General features: G+C 57.5%; 1 protein-coding gene across 1 annotated transcript in view; it reads right to left on the bottom strand.

Annotated features, from left to right (window-relative positions):
- The window catches only part of DNAH17 (dynein axonemal heavy chain 17), a 15,539,113-nt gene that overhangs the window by 168,791 nt on the left and 15,357,586 nt on the right, over positions 1–12,736 (bottom strand). The window lies entirely within an intron of this gene.

Raw genomic sequence — 12,736 nt, 5'->3', positions numbered from 1 at the left:
ACCAACACATCACTCTGGGACACCACCACATCACTCTGGGACACCACCACATCACGTGGGGACACCACCACATCACTCAGGGGCACAACCACATCACTCAGGGACACCACCACATCACTAAGGAACACCACCACATCACTCAGGAACACCACCACATCACTCAGGAACACCACCACATCACTCAGGAACACCACCACATGGCTCAGGAACACCACCACATCACTCCGGAACACTACCACATCACTCAGGAACACCACCACATCACTCAGAAACATCACCACATCACTCAGGAACACCACCACATCACTCAGGAACATCAACACATCACTCAGGGACACCACCACATCACTCAGGGGCACCACTCAGGGACACCACCACATCACTCAAGGACACCACCACATCACTCAGAGACACCACCACATCACTCGGGGACACCACCACATCACTCAGGGAAACCAGCACATCACTCAGAGACACCTCCACATCACTCAAAGACACCACCACATCACTCAGACACACCACCAGATCACTCGGACACACCACCAGATCACTCGGACACACCACCAGATCACTCGGTCACACCACCACATCACTCGAACACACCACCACATCACTCGAACACACCACCACGTCACTCGGACACACAACCGAATCACTCTGGGACACCACCACATCACTCAAGGACACCACCACATCACTTCGAGACACCACCACATCAATCGGGGACACCACCACATCACTCAGGGAAACCAGCACATCACTCAGAGACACCACCACATCACTCAAAGACACCACCACATCACTCGGACACACCACCAGATCTCTCGGACACACCACCAGATCACTCGGACACACCACCACATCACTCGAACAAACCACCACATCACTCGAACACACCACCACATCACTCAGGGACACCACCACATCACTCAGGGACACCACCACATCACTCAGGGGCACCACTCAGGGACACCACCACATCACTCAAGGACACCACCACATCACTCGGAGACACCACCACACCACTCGGAAACACCACCACATCACTCTGGGACACCACCACATCACTCTGGGACACCACCATATCACTCTGGGAAACCACCTCATCACTCTGGGACACCACCACATCACTCAGGGGCACCACTCAGGGACACCACCACATCACTCAAGGACACCCCCACATCACTCGGAGACACCACCACATCACTCGGGGACACCACCCGGGGACACCACCACATCACTCCGGGACACCACCACATCACTCTGGGACACCACCACATCACTCAGGGACACCACCACATCACTTTGGGACACCACCACATCACTCAGGTCACCACTCAGGGGCACCACCACATCTCTCGGGGACACCACCACATCACTCGGGGACACCACCACATCATTTGGGGACACCACCACAGCACTCGGGGACACCACCACATCCCTTAGGAACAACACCACATCACTCAGGGACACCACCACATCACTCTGGTACACCACCACATCACTCTGGGACACCACCACATCACTCGGGGACACCACCACATCACTCAGAGACACCACCACATCACTCTGGGACGCCACCACATCACTCTGGGACACAACCACATCACTCAAGGGCACCACCACATCACTCAGGGGCACCACCACATCACTCTAGGGCACCACCACATCACTCAGGGGCACCACCACATCACTCGGGGGCACCACCACATCACTCGGAAACACCACCACATCACTCGGGAACACCACCACATCACTCTGGGACACCACCACATCACTCAGGTCACCACTCAGGGACACCACCACATCACTCAGGGACACCACCACATCAATCAGAGACACCACCACATCACTCGGGAAAACCACCACATCACTCGGGAAAACCACCACATCACTCGGGGACACCACCACATCACTCGGGGACACCACCACCGCACTCGGGGACACCACCACATCACTCGGGGACACCACCACATCACTCGGGGACACCAGCACATCACTCGGGGACACCACCACCGCACTCGGGGACACCACCACATCACTCGGGGACACCACCACATCACTCGGGGACACCACCACATCACTCAGGGGCACCACCACATTACTCGGGGGCACCACCACATCACTCGGGGGCACCACCACATCACTCGGAAACACCACCACATCACTCGGGAACACCACCACATCACTCGGGGACACCACCACAGCACTCGGGGACACCACCACATCACTCAAGAACAACACCACATCACTCAGGGACACCACCACATCACTCTGGTACACCACCACATCACTCTGGGACACCACCACATCACTCGGGGACACCACCACATCACTCAGAGACACCACCACATCACTCTGGGACGCCACCACATCACTCTGGGACACCACCACATCACTCAAGGGCACCACCACATCACTCGGGGGCACCACCATATCACTCAGGGGCACCACCACATCACTCGGGGGCACCACCACATCACTCGGAAACACCACCACATCACTCGGGAACACCACCACATCACTCGGGGACGCCAACACATCACTCAGGGACACCACTACATCACTCGAGGACACCACCACATCACTCAGGTCACCACTCAGGGACACCACCACATCTCTCGGGGACACCACTCCATCACTCGGGGACACCACCACATCACTCTGGGACACCACCACATCACTCTGGGACACCACCACATCACTCTGGGACACCACCACATCACTCTGGGACACCACCACATCACTCTGGGACACCACCATCACTCAGGTCACCACTCAGGGGCACCACCACATCTCTCGGGGACACCACCACATCACTCGGGGACACCACCACAGCACTCGGGGACACCACCACATCACTCAGGAACAACACCACATCACTCAGGGACACCACCACATCACTCTGGGACACCACCACATCACTCTGGGACACCACCACTTCACTCGGGGACACCACCACATCACTCGGAGACACCACCACATCACTCTGGGACGCCACCACATCACTCTGGGACACCACCACATCACTCAAGGGCACCACCACATCACTCAGGGGCACCACCACATCACTCGGGGGCACCACCACATCACTCAGGGGCACCACCACATCACTCGGGGGCACCACCACATCACTCGGAAACACCACCACATCACTCGGGAACACGACCACATCACTCTGGGACACCACCACATTACTCAGGTCACCACTCAGGGACACCACCACATCACTCAGGGACACCACCACATCACTCAGAGACACCACCACATCACTCGGGAAAACCACCACATCACTCGGGAAAACCACCACATCACTCGGGGACACCACCACATCACTCGGGGACACCACCACATCACTCGGGGACACCACCACATCACTCGGGGACACCACCACATCACTCAAGGGCACCACCACATCACTCAGGGACACCACCACATCATTCAGGAACAACACCACATCACTCAGGGACACCACCACATCACTCAGGTCACCACTCAGGGACACCACAACATCACTCGGGAAAAGCTCCACATCACACTGGGACACCACCACATCACTCTGGGACACCACCACATCACTCTGGGACACCACCACATCACTCTGGGACACCACCACATCACTCGGGGACACCACCACATCATTCGGGGACACCACCACATCACTCAAGGGCACCACCACATCACTCAGGGACACCACCACATCATTCAGGAACAACACCACATCACGCAGGGACACCGCCACATCACTCAGGTCACCACTCAGGGACACCACAACATCACTCGGGAAAAGCTCCACATCACACTGGGACACCACCACATCACTCTGGGACACCACCACATCACTCTGCACACCACCACATCACTCTGGGACACCACCACATCACTCTGGGACACCACCACATCACTCAGGGACACCACCACATCACTCGGGGACACCACCACATCATTCGGGGACACCACCACATCACTCAGGAGCCCCACTCAGGGACACCACCACATCACTCAGGGATACCACCACATCACCCGGGGACACCACCCCATCACAGGGGGACACCACCCGGGGACACCACCACATCACCCTGGGACACCACCACATCACTCTGGGACACCACCACATCACTCTGGGACACCACAACATCACTTGGGGACACCACCACATCACTCGGGGACACCACCACATCGTTCAGGAACACCACCACATCACTCAGGTAACCACTCAGGGACACCACCACATCACTCAGGAACACAACCACATCACTCGGGAAAACCACAACATCACTCGGGAAAACCACCACATCACTCTGGGACACCACCACATCACTCTGGGACACCTCCACATCACTCGGGGACGCCACCACATCATTCGGGGACACCACCACATCATTCGGGGACACCACCACATCACTCAAGGGCACCACCACATCACTCTGGGACACCACCACATCATTCAGGAACAACACCACATCACTCTGGGACACCACCACATCACTCTGGAAAATCACCACGTCACTCTGGGACACCACCACATCACTCTGGGACACCACCACATCACTCTGGGACACCACCACATCACTCTGGGACACCACCACATCACTCAGGGACACCACCACATCACGCAGGAACACCACCACATCACTCAGGGACACCACCACATCACTCAGGAGCCCCACTCAGGGACACCACCACATTACTCGGGGATACCACCACATCACCCGGGGACACCACCACATCACACGGGGACACCACCCGGGGACACCACCACATCACTCTGGGACACCACCATATCACTCTGGGACACCGCCACATCACTCTGGGACACCGCCACATCACTCTGGGACGCCACCACATCACTCTGGGACACCACCACATCACTCTGGGACACCACCACATCACTCAGGGACACCACCACATCACTCAGGGACACCACCACATCATGCAGGAACACCACCACATCACTCAGGGACATCACCACATCACTCAGGAGCCCCACTCAGGGACACCACCACATCACTCGGGGACACCACCACATCACACGGGGACACCACCCGGGGACACCGCCACATCACTCCGGGACACCACCACATCACTCTGGGACACCACCACATCACTCAGGGACACCACCACATCACTCAGGGACACCACCACATCATGCAGGAACACCACCACATCACTCAGGGACATCACCACATCACTCAGGAGCCCCACTCAGGGACACCACCACATCACTCGGGGATACCACCACATCACCCGGGGACACCACCACATCACACGGGGACACCACCCGGGGACACCACCACATCACTCTGGGACACCACCACATCACTCTGGGACACCACCACATCACTCTGGGACACCACCACATCACTCAGGGGCACCACTCAGGGACACCGCCACATCACTCAGGGACACCACCACATCACTCAGGGGCACCACTCAGGGACACCACCACATCACTCAAGGACACACCCACATCACTCGGAGACACCACCACATCACTCGGAGACACCACCACATCACTCGGAGACACCACCACATCACTCTGGGACACCGCCACATCACTCTGGGACACCACCACATGTCTCTGGGACACCACCACATCACTCGGGGACACCACCACATCACTCGGGGACACCACCACATCACTCGGGGACACCACCACATCACTCGGGGACACCACCACAACACTCTGGGACACCAGCACATCACTCGGGGACACCACCACATCACTCAGGGACACCACCACAGCACTCGGGGACACCACCACATCACTGAGGTCACCACTCAGGGGCACCACCACATCACTCGAGGACACCACCACATCACTCGGAGACACCACCATATCACTTGGGGACACCACCACATCACTCGGGGACACCACCACATCACTCCGGGACACCACCACCGCACTCGGGGACACCACCACATCACTCGGGGACACCACCACATCACTCGGGGACACCACCACATCACTCAGGTCACCACTTAGGGACACCACCACATCACTTGGGGACACCAACACATCACTCTGGGACACCACCACATCACTTGGGGACACCACCACATCACTTGGGGACACCACCACATCACTCAGGGGCATCACCACATCACTCAGGGACACCACCACATCATTCAGGAACACCACCACATCACTCAGGAACACCACCACATCACTCAGGAAGACCACCACATCACTCAGGAACACCACCACATCACTCAGGAACACCACCACATCACTCAGGAACACTACCACATCACTCAGGAACACCACCACATCACTCAGGAACACCACCACATCACTCAGGAACACCACCACATCACTCAGGAACACCACCACATCACTCAGGAACATCACCACATCACTCAGGGACACCACCACTTCACTCAGGGGCACCACTCAGGGACACCACCACATCACTCAAGGACACCCCCACATCACTCGGAGACACCACCACATCACTCGGGGACACCACCACATCACTCAGGGACACCAGCACATCACTCAGAGAAACCAGCACATCACTCGGACACACCACCACATCACTCGGACACACCACCACATCACTCGGGAACACCTCCACATTACTCTGGGACACCACCACATCACTCTGGGACACCACCACATCACTCTGGGACACCACCACATCACTCAGGGACACCACCACATCACTCGGAAAAAGCACCACATCACTCTGGGACACCACCACATCACTCTGGGACACCACCACATCACTCTGGGACACCACCACATCACTCTGGGACACCACCACATCACTCAGAGACACCACCACATCACTCAGGTACACCACCACATCACTCAGGTACACCACCACATCACTCAGGGACACCACCACATCACGCGGGAACACCACCACATCACTCAGGGACACCACCACATCACTCAGGAGCCCCACTCAGGGACACCACCACATCACTCGGGGATACCACCACATCACCCGGGGACACCACCACATCACACGGGGACACCACCCGGGGACACCACCACATCACTCTGGGACATCACCACATCACTCTGGTACACCACCACATCACTCTGGGACACCACCACATCACTCTGGGACACCACCACATCACTCTGGGACACCACCACATCACTCTAGGACACCACCACATCACTCTGGGACACCACCACATCACTCTGGGACACCACCACATCACTCAGGGACACCACCACATCACTCGGACACCACCACATCACTCGGGAAAACCACCACATCACTCTGGGACACCACCACATCACTCTGGGACATCACTCAGGAACATCACCACATCACTCAGGGACACCACCACATCACTCAGGGGCACCACTCAGGGACACCACCACATCACTCAGGGACACCACCATATCACTCAGGGGCACCACTCAGGGACACCACCACATCACTCAAGGACACACCCACATCACTCGGAGACACCACCACATCACTCGGAGACACCACCACATCACTCGGAGACACCACCACATCACTCGGAGACACCACCACATCACTCGGAGACACCACCACATCACTTGGGGACACGACCACATCACTTGGGGACACCACCACATCACTCAGGGGCACCACCACATCACTCGGAGACACCACCACACCACTCGGAGACACCACCACATCACTCTGGGACACGACCACATAACTCTGGGACACCGCCACATCACTCTGGGACACCACCACATCACTCTGGGACACCACCACATCACTCTGGGACACCACCACATCACTCTGGGACACCACCACATCACTCTGGGACACCACCACATCACTCTGGGACACCACCACATCACTCTGGGTCACCACTCAGGGGCACCACCACATCTCTCGGGGACACCACCACATCACTCGGGGACACCACCACATCACTCGGGGACACCACCACATCACTCAGGGACACCACCACAGCACTCGGGGACACCACCACATCACTCAGGAACAACACCACACCACTCAGGGACACCACCACATCACTCTGGGAAACACCACCACATCACTCTGGGACACCACCACATCACTCGGGGACACCACCACATCACTCGGAGACACCACCACATCACTCGGAGACACCACCACATCACTCTGGGACGCCACCACATCACTCTGGGACACCACCACATCACTCAAGGGCACCACCACATCACTCGGGGGCACCACCACATCACTCGGGGGCACCACCACATCACTCAGGGGCACCACCACATCACTCGGGGGCACCACCACATCACTCAGAAACACCACCACATCCCTCGGGAACACCACCACATCACTCTGGGACACCACCACATTACACAGGTCACCACTCAGGGACACCACCACATCACTCAGGGACACCACCACATCACTCAGAGACACTACCACATCACTCGGGAAAACCACCACATCACTCGGGAAAACCACCACATCACTCGGGGACACCACCACATCACTCGGGGACACCACCACATCACTCAGGGACACCACCACATCACTCGGGGACACCACCACATCACTCATGGGCACCACCACATCACTCAGGGGCACCACCACATCACTCGGGGACACCACCACATCACTCGGGGACACCACCACATCACTTGGGGACACCACCACATCATTCAGGGTTCGGGGACACCACCACATCACTCGGGGACACCACCACATCACTCAGGGACACCACCAGATCACTCAGCGACACCACCAGATCACTCAGCGACACCACCATATCACCCTGGAAAACCACCACATCACTCGGGGACGCCACCACATCACTCAGGGACACCACTACATCACTCGAAGACACCACCACATCACTCTGTGACACCACCACATCACTCTGTGACACCAACACATCACTCTGGGACACCACCACATCACTCTGGGACACCACCACATCACTCTGGGACACCACCACATCACTCGGGGACACCACCATATCACCCGGGAAAACCACCACATGACTCTGTGACACCACCACATCACTCTGTGACACAAACACATCACTCTGGGACACCACCACATTACTCGGGGATACCACCACATCACTCGGGGACACCACCACATCACACAGGGACACCACCCGGGGACACCACCACATCACTCGGGGACACCACCACATCACTCGTGTGCACCACCACATCACTCAGGGGCACCACCACATCACTCGGGGACACCAACACATCACTCTGGGACACCACCACATCTCTTGGGGACACCACCACATCACTAGGGGGCACAACCACATCACTCGGGGACACCACCACATCACTAAGGAACACCACCACATCACTCAGGAACACCACCACATCACTCAGGGACACCACCACATCACTCTGTGACACCAACACATCACTCTGGGACACCACCACATCACTCGGGGATACCACCACATCACTCGGGGACACCACCACATCACACGGGGACACCACCATATCACACGGGGACACCACCATATCACTCGGGGACACCACCACATCACTCGGGTGCACCACCACATCACTCGGGTGCACCACCACATCACTCGGGTGCACCACCACATCACTCGGGGGCACCACCACATCACTCGGGGGCACCACCACATCACTCGGGGACACCAACACATCACTCTGGGACACCACCACATCATTCTGGGACACCACCACATCACTTGGGGACACCACCACATCACTCAGGGGCACAACCACATCACTCAGGGACACCACCACATCACTAAGGAACACCACCACATCACTCAGGAACACCACCACATCACTCAGGAACACCACCACATCACTCAGGAACACCACCACATCACTCCGGAACACTACCACATCACTCAGGAACACCACCACATCACTCAGAAACATCACCACATCACTCAGGTACACCACCACATCACTCAGGAGCATCAACACATCACTCAGGGACACCACCACATCACTCAGGGGCACCACTCAGGGACACCACCACATCACTCAAGGACACCACCACATCACTCAGGGACACCACCACATCACTTAGAGACACCACCACATCAATCGGGGACACCACCACATCACTCAGGGAAACCAGCACATCACTCAGAGACACCACCACATCACTCAAAGACACCACCACATCACTCAGGGAAACCAGCACATCACTCAGAGACACCACCACATCACTCGGACACACAACCACATCACTCTGGGACACCACCACATCACACAAGGACACCACCACATCACTTAGAGACACCACCACATCAATCGGGGACACCACCACATCACTCAGGGAAACCAGCACATCACTCAGAGACACCACCACATCACTCAAAGACACGACCACATCACTCGGACACACCACCAGATCACTCGGACACACCACCAGATCACTCGGACACACCACCACAATACTCGAACACACCACCACATCACTGGAACACACCACCACATCACTCAGGGACACCACCACATCACTCAGGGACACCACCACATCACTCAGGGGCACCACTCAGGGACACCACCACATCACTCAAGGACACCACCACATCACTCGGAGACACCACCACACCACTCTGGGACACCACCATATCACTCTGGGACACCACCACATCACTCTGGGACACCACCACATCACTCTGGGACACCACCACATCACTTTGGGACACCACCACATCACTTTGGGACACCACCACATCACTCAGGTCACCACTCAGGGGCACCACCACATCTCTCGGGGACACCACCACATCACTCGGGGACACCACCACATCACTCGGGGACACCACCACATCACTCGGCGACACCACCACAGCACTCGGGGACACCACCACATCACTCAGGAACAACACCACATCACTCAGGGACACCACCACATCACTCTGGTACACCACCACATCACTCTGGGACACCACCACATCACTCGGGGACACCACCACATCACTCAGAGACACCACCACATCACTCTGGGATGCCACCACATCACTCTGGGACACAACCACATCACTCAAGGGCACCACCACATCACTCAGGGGCACCACCACATCACTCGGGGGCACCACCACATCACTCAGGGGCACCACCACATCACTCGGGGGCACCACCACATCACTCGGGGGCACCACCACATCACTCGGGGGCACCACCACCACATCACTCGGGAACACCACCACATCACTCTGGGACACCACCACAACACTCAGGTCACCACTCAGGGACACCACCACATCACTCAGGGACACCACCACATCAATCAGAGACACCACCACATCACTCGGGAAAACCACCACATCACTCGGGAAAACCACCACATCACTCGGGGACACCACCACATCACTCGGGGACACCACCACATCACTCGGGGACACCACCACATCACTCTGTGGCACCACCACATCACTCGGGGACACCACCACATCACTCGGGGACACCACCACATCACTCGGGGACACCACCATATCACTTGGGGACACCACCACATCACTCGGGGACACCACCACATCACTCGGGGACACCACCACTGCACTCGGGGACACCACCACATCACTCGGGGACACCACCACATCACTTGGGGACACCACCACATCACTCGGGGACACCACCACATCACTCGGGGACACCACCACCGCACTCGGGGACACCACCACATCACTCGGGGACACCACCACATCACTCGGGGACACCACCACATCACTCGGGGGCACCACCACATCACTCAGGGGCACCACCACATCACTCGGGGGCACCACCACATCACTCGGGGGCACCACCACATCACTCGGAAACACCACCACATCACTCGGGAACACCACCACATCACTCGGGGACACCACCACAGCACTCGGGGACACCACCACATCACTCAGGAACAACACCACATCACTCTGGTACACCACAACATCACTCTGGTACACCACCACATCACTCTGGGACACCACCACATCACTCGGGGACACCACCACATCACTCAGAGACACCACCACATCACTCTGGGACGCCACTACATCACTCTGGGACACCACCACATCACTCAAGGGCACCACCACATCACTCAGGGGCACCACCACATCACTCTGGGACACCACCACATCACTCTGGGACACCACCACATCACTCTGGGACACCACCACATCACTCAGGTCACCACTCAGGGGCACCACCACATCTCTCGGGGACACCACCACATCACTCGGCGACACCACCACATCACTCGGGGACACCACATCAGCACTCGGGGACACCACCACATCACTCAGGAACAACACCACATCACTCAGGGACACCACCACATCACTCTGGGACACCACCACATCACTCTGGGACACCACCACATCACTCGGGGACACCACCACATCACTCGGAGACACCACCACATCACTCTGGGACACCACCACATCACTCTGGGACACCACCACATCACTCAAGGGCACCACCACATCACTCAGGGGCACCACCACATCACTCGGGGGCACCACTATATCACTCGGGGGCACCACCACATCACTCAGGGGCACCACCACATCACTCGGGGGCACCACCACATCACTCGGAAACACCACCACATCACTCGGGAACACGTCCACATCACTCTGGGACACCACCACATTACTCAGGTCACCACTCAGGGACACCACCACATCACTCAGGGACACCACCACATCACTCAGAGACACCACCACATCACTCGGGAAAACCACCACATCACTCGGGAAAACCACCACATCACTCGGGGACACCACCAGATCACTCGGGGACACCACCACATCACTCGGGGACACCACCACATCACTC

Source organism: Lissotriton vulgaris, chromosome 7, assembly GCF_964263255.1.
Source record: "Lissotriton vulgaris chromosome 7, aLisVul1.2, whole genome shotgun sequence".
NCBI lineage: Eukaryota > Metazoa > Chordata > Amphibia > Caudata > Salamandridae > Lissotriton > Lissotriton vulgaris.
Note: the sequence above shows the minus strand (reverse complement) of the source record. Positions and strands in the feature narration are given on the sequence as shown.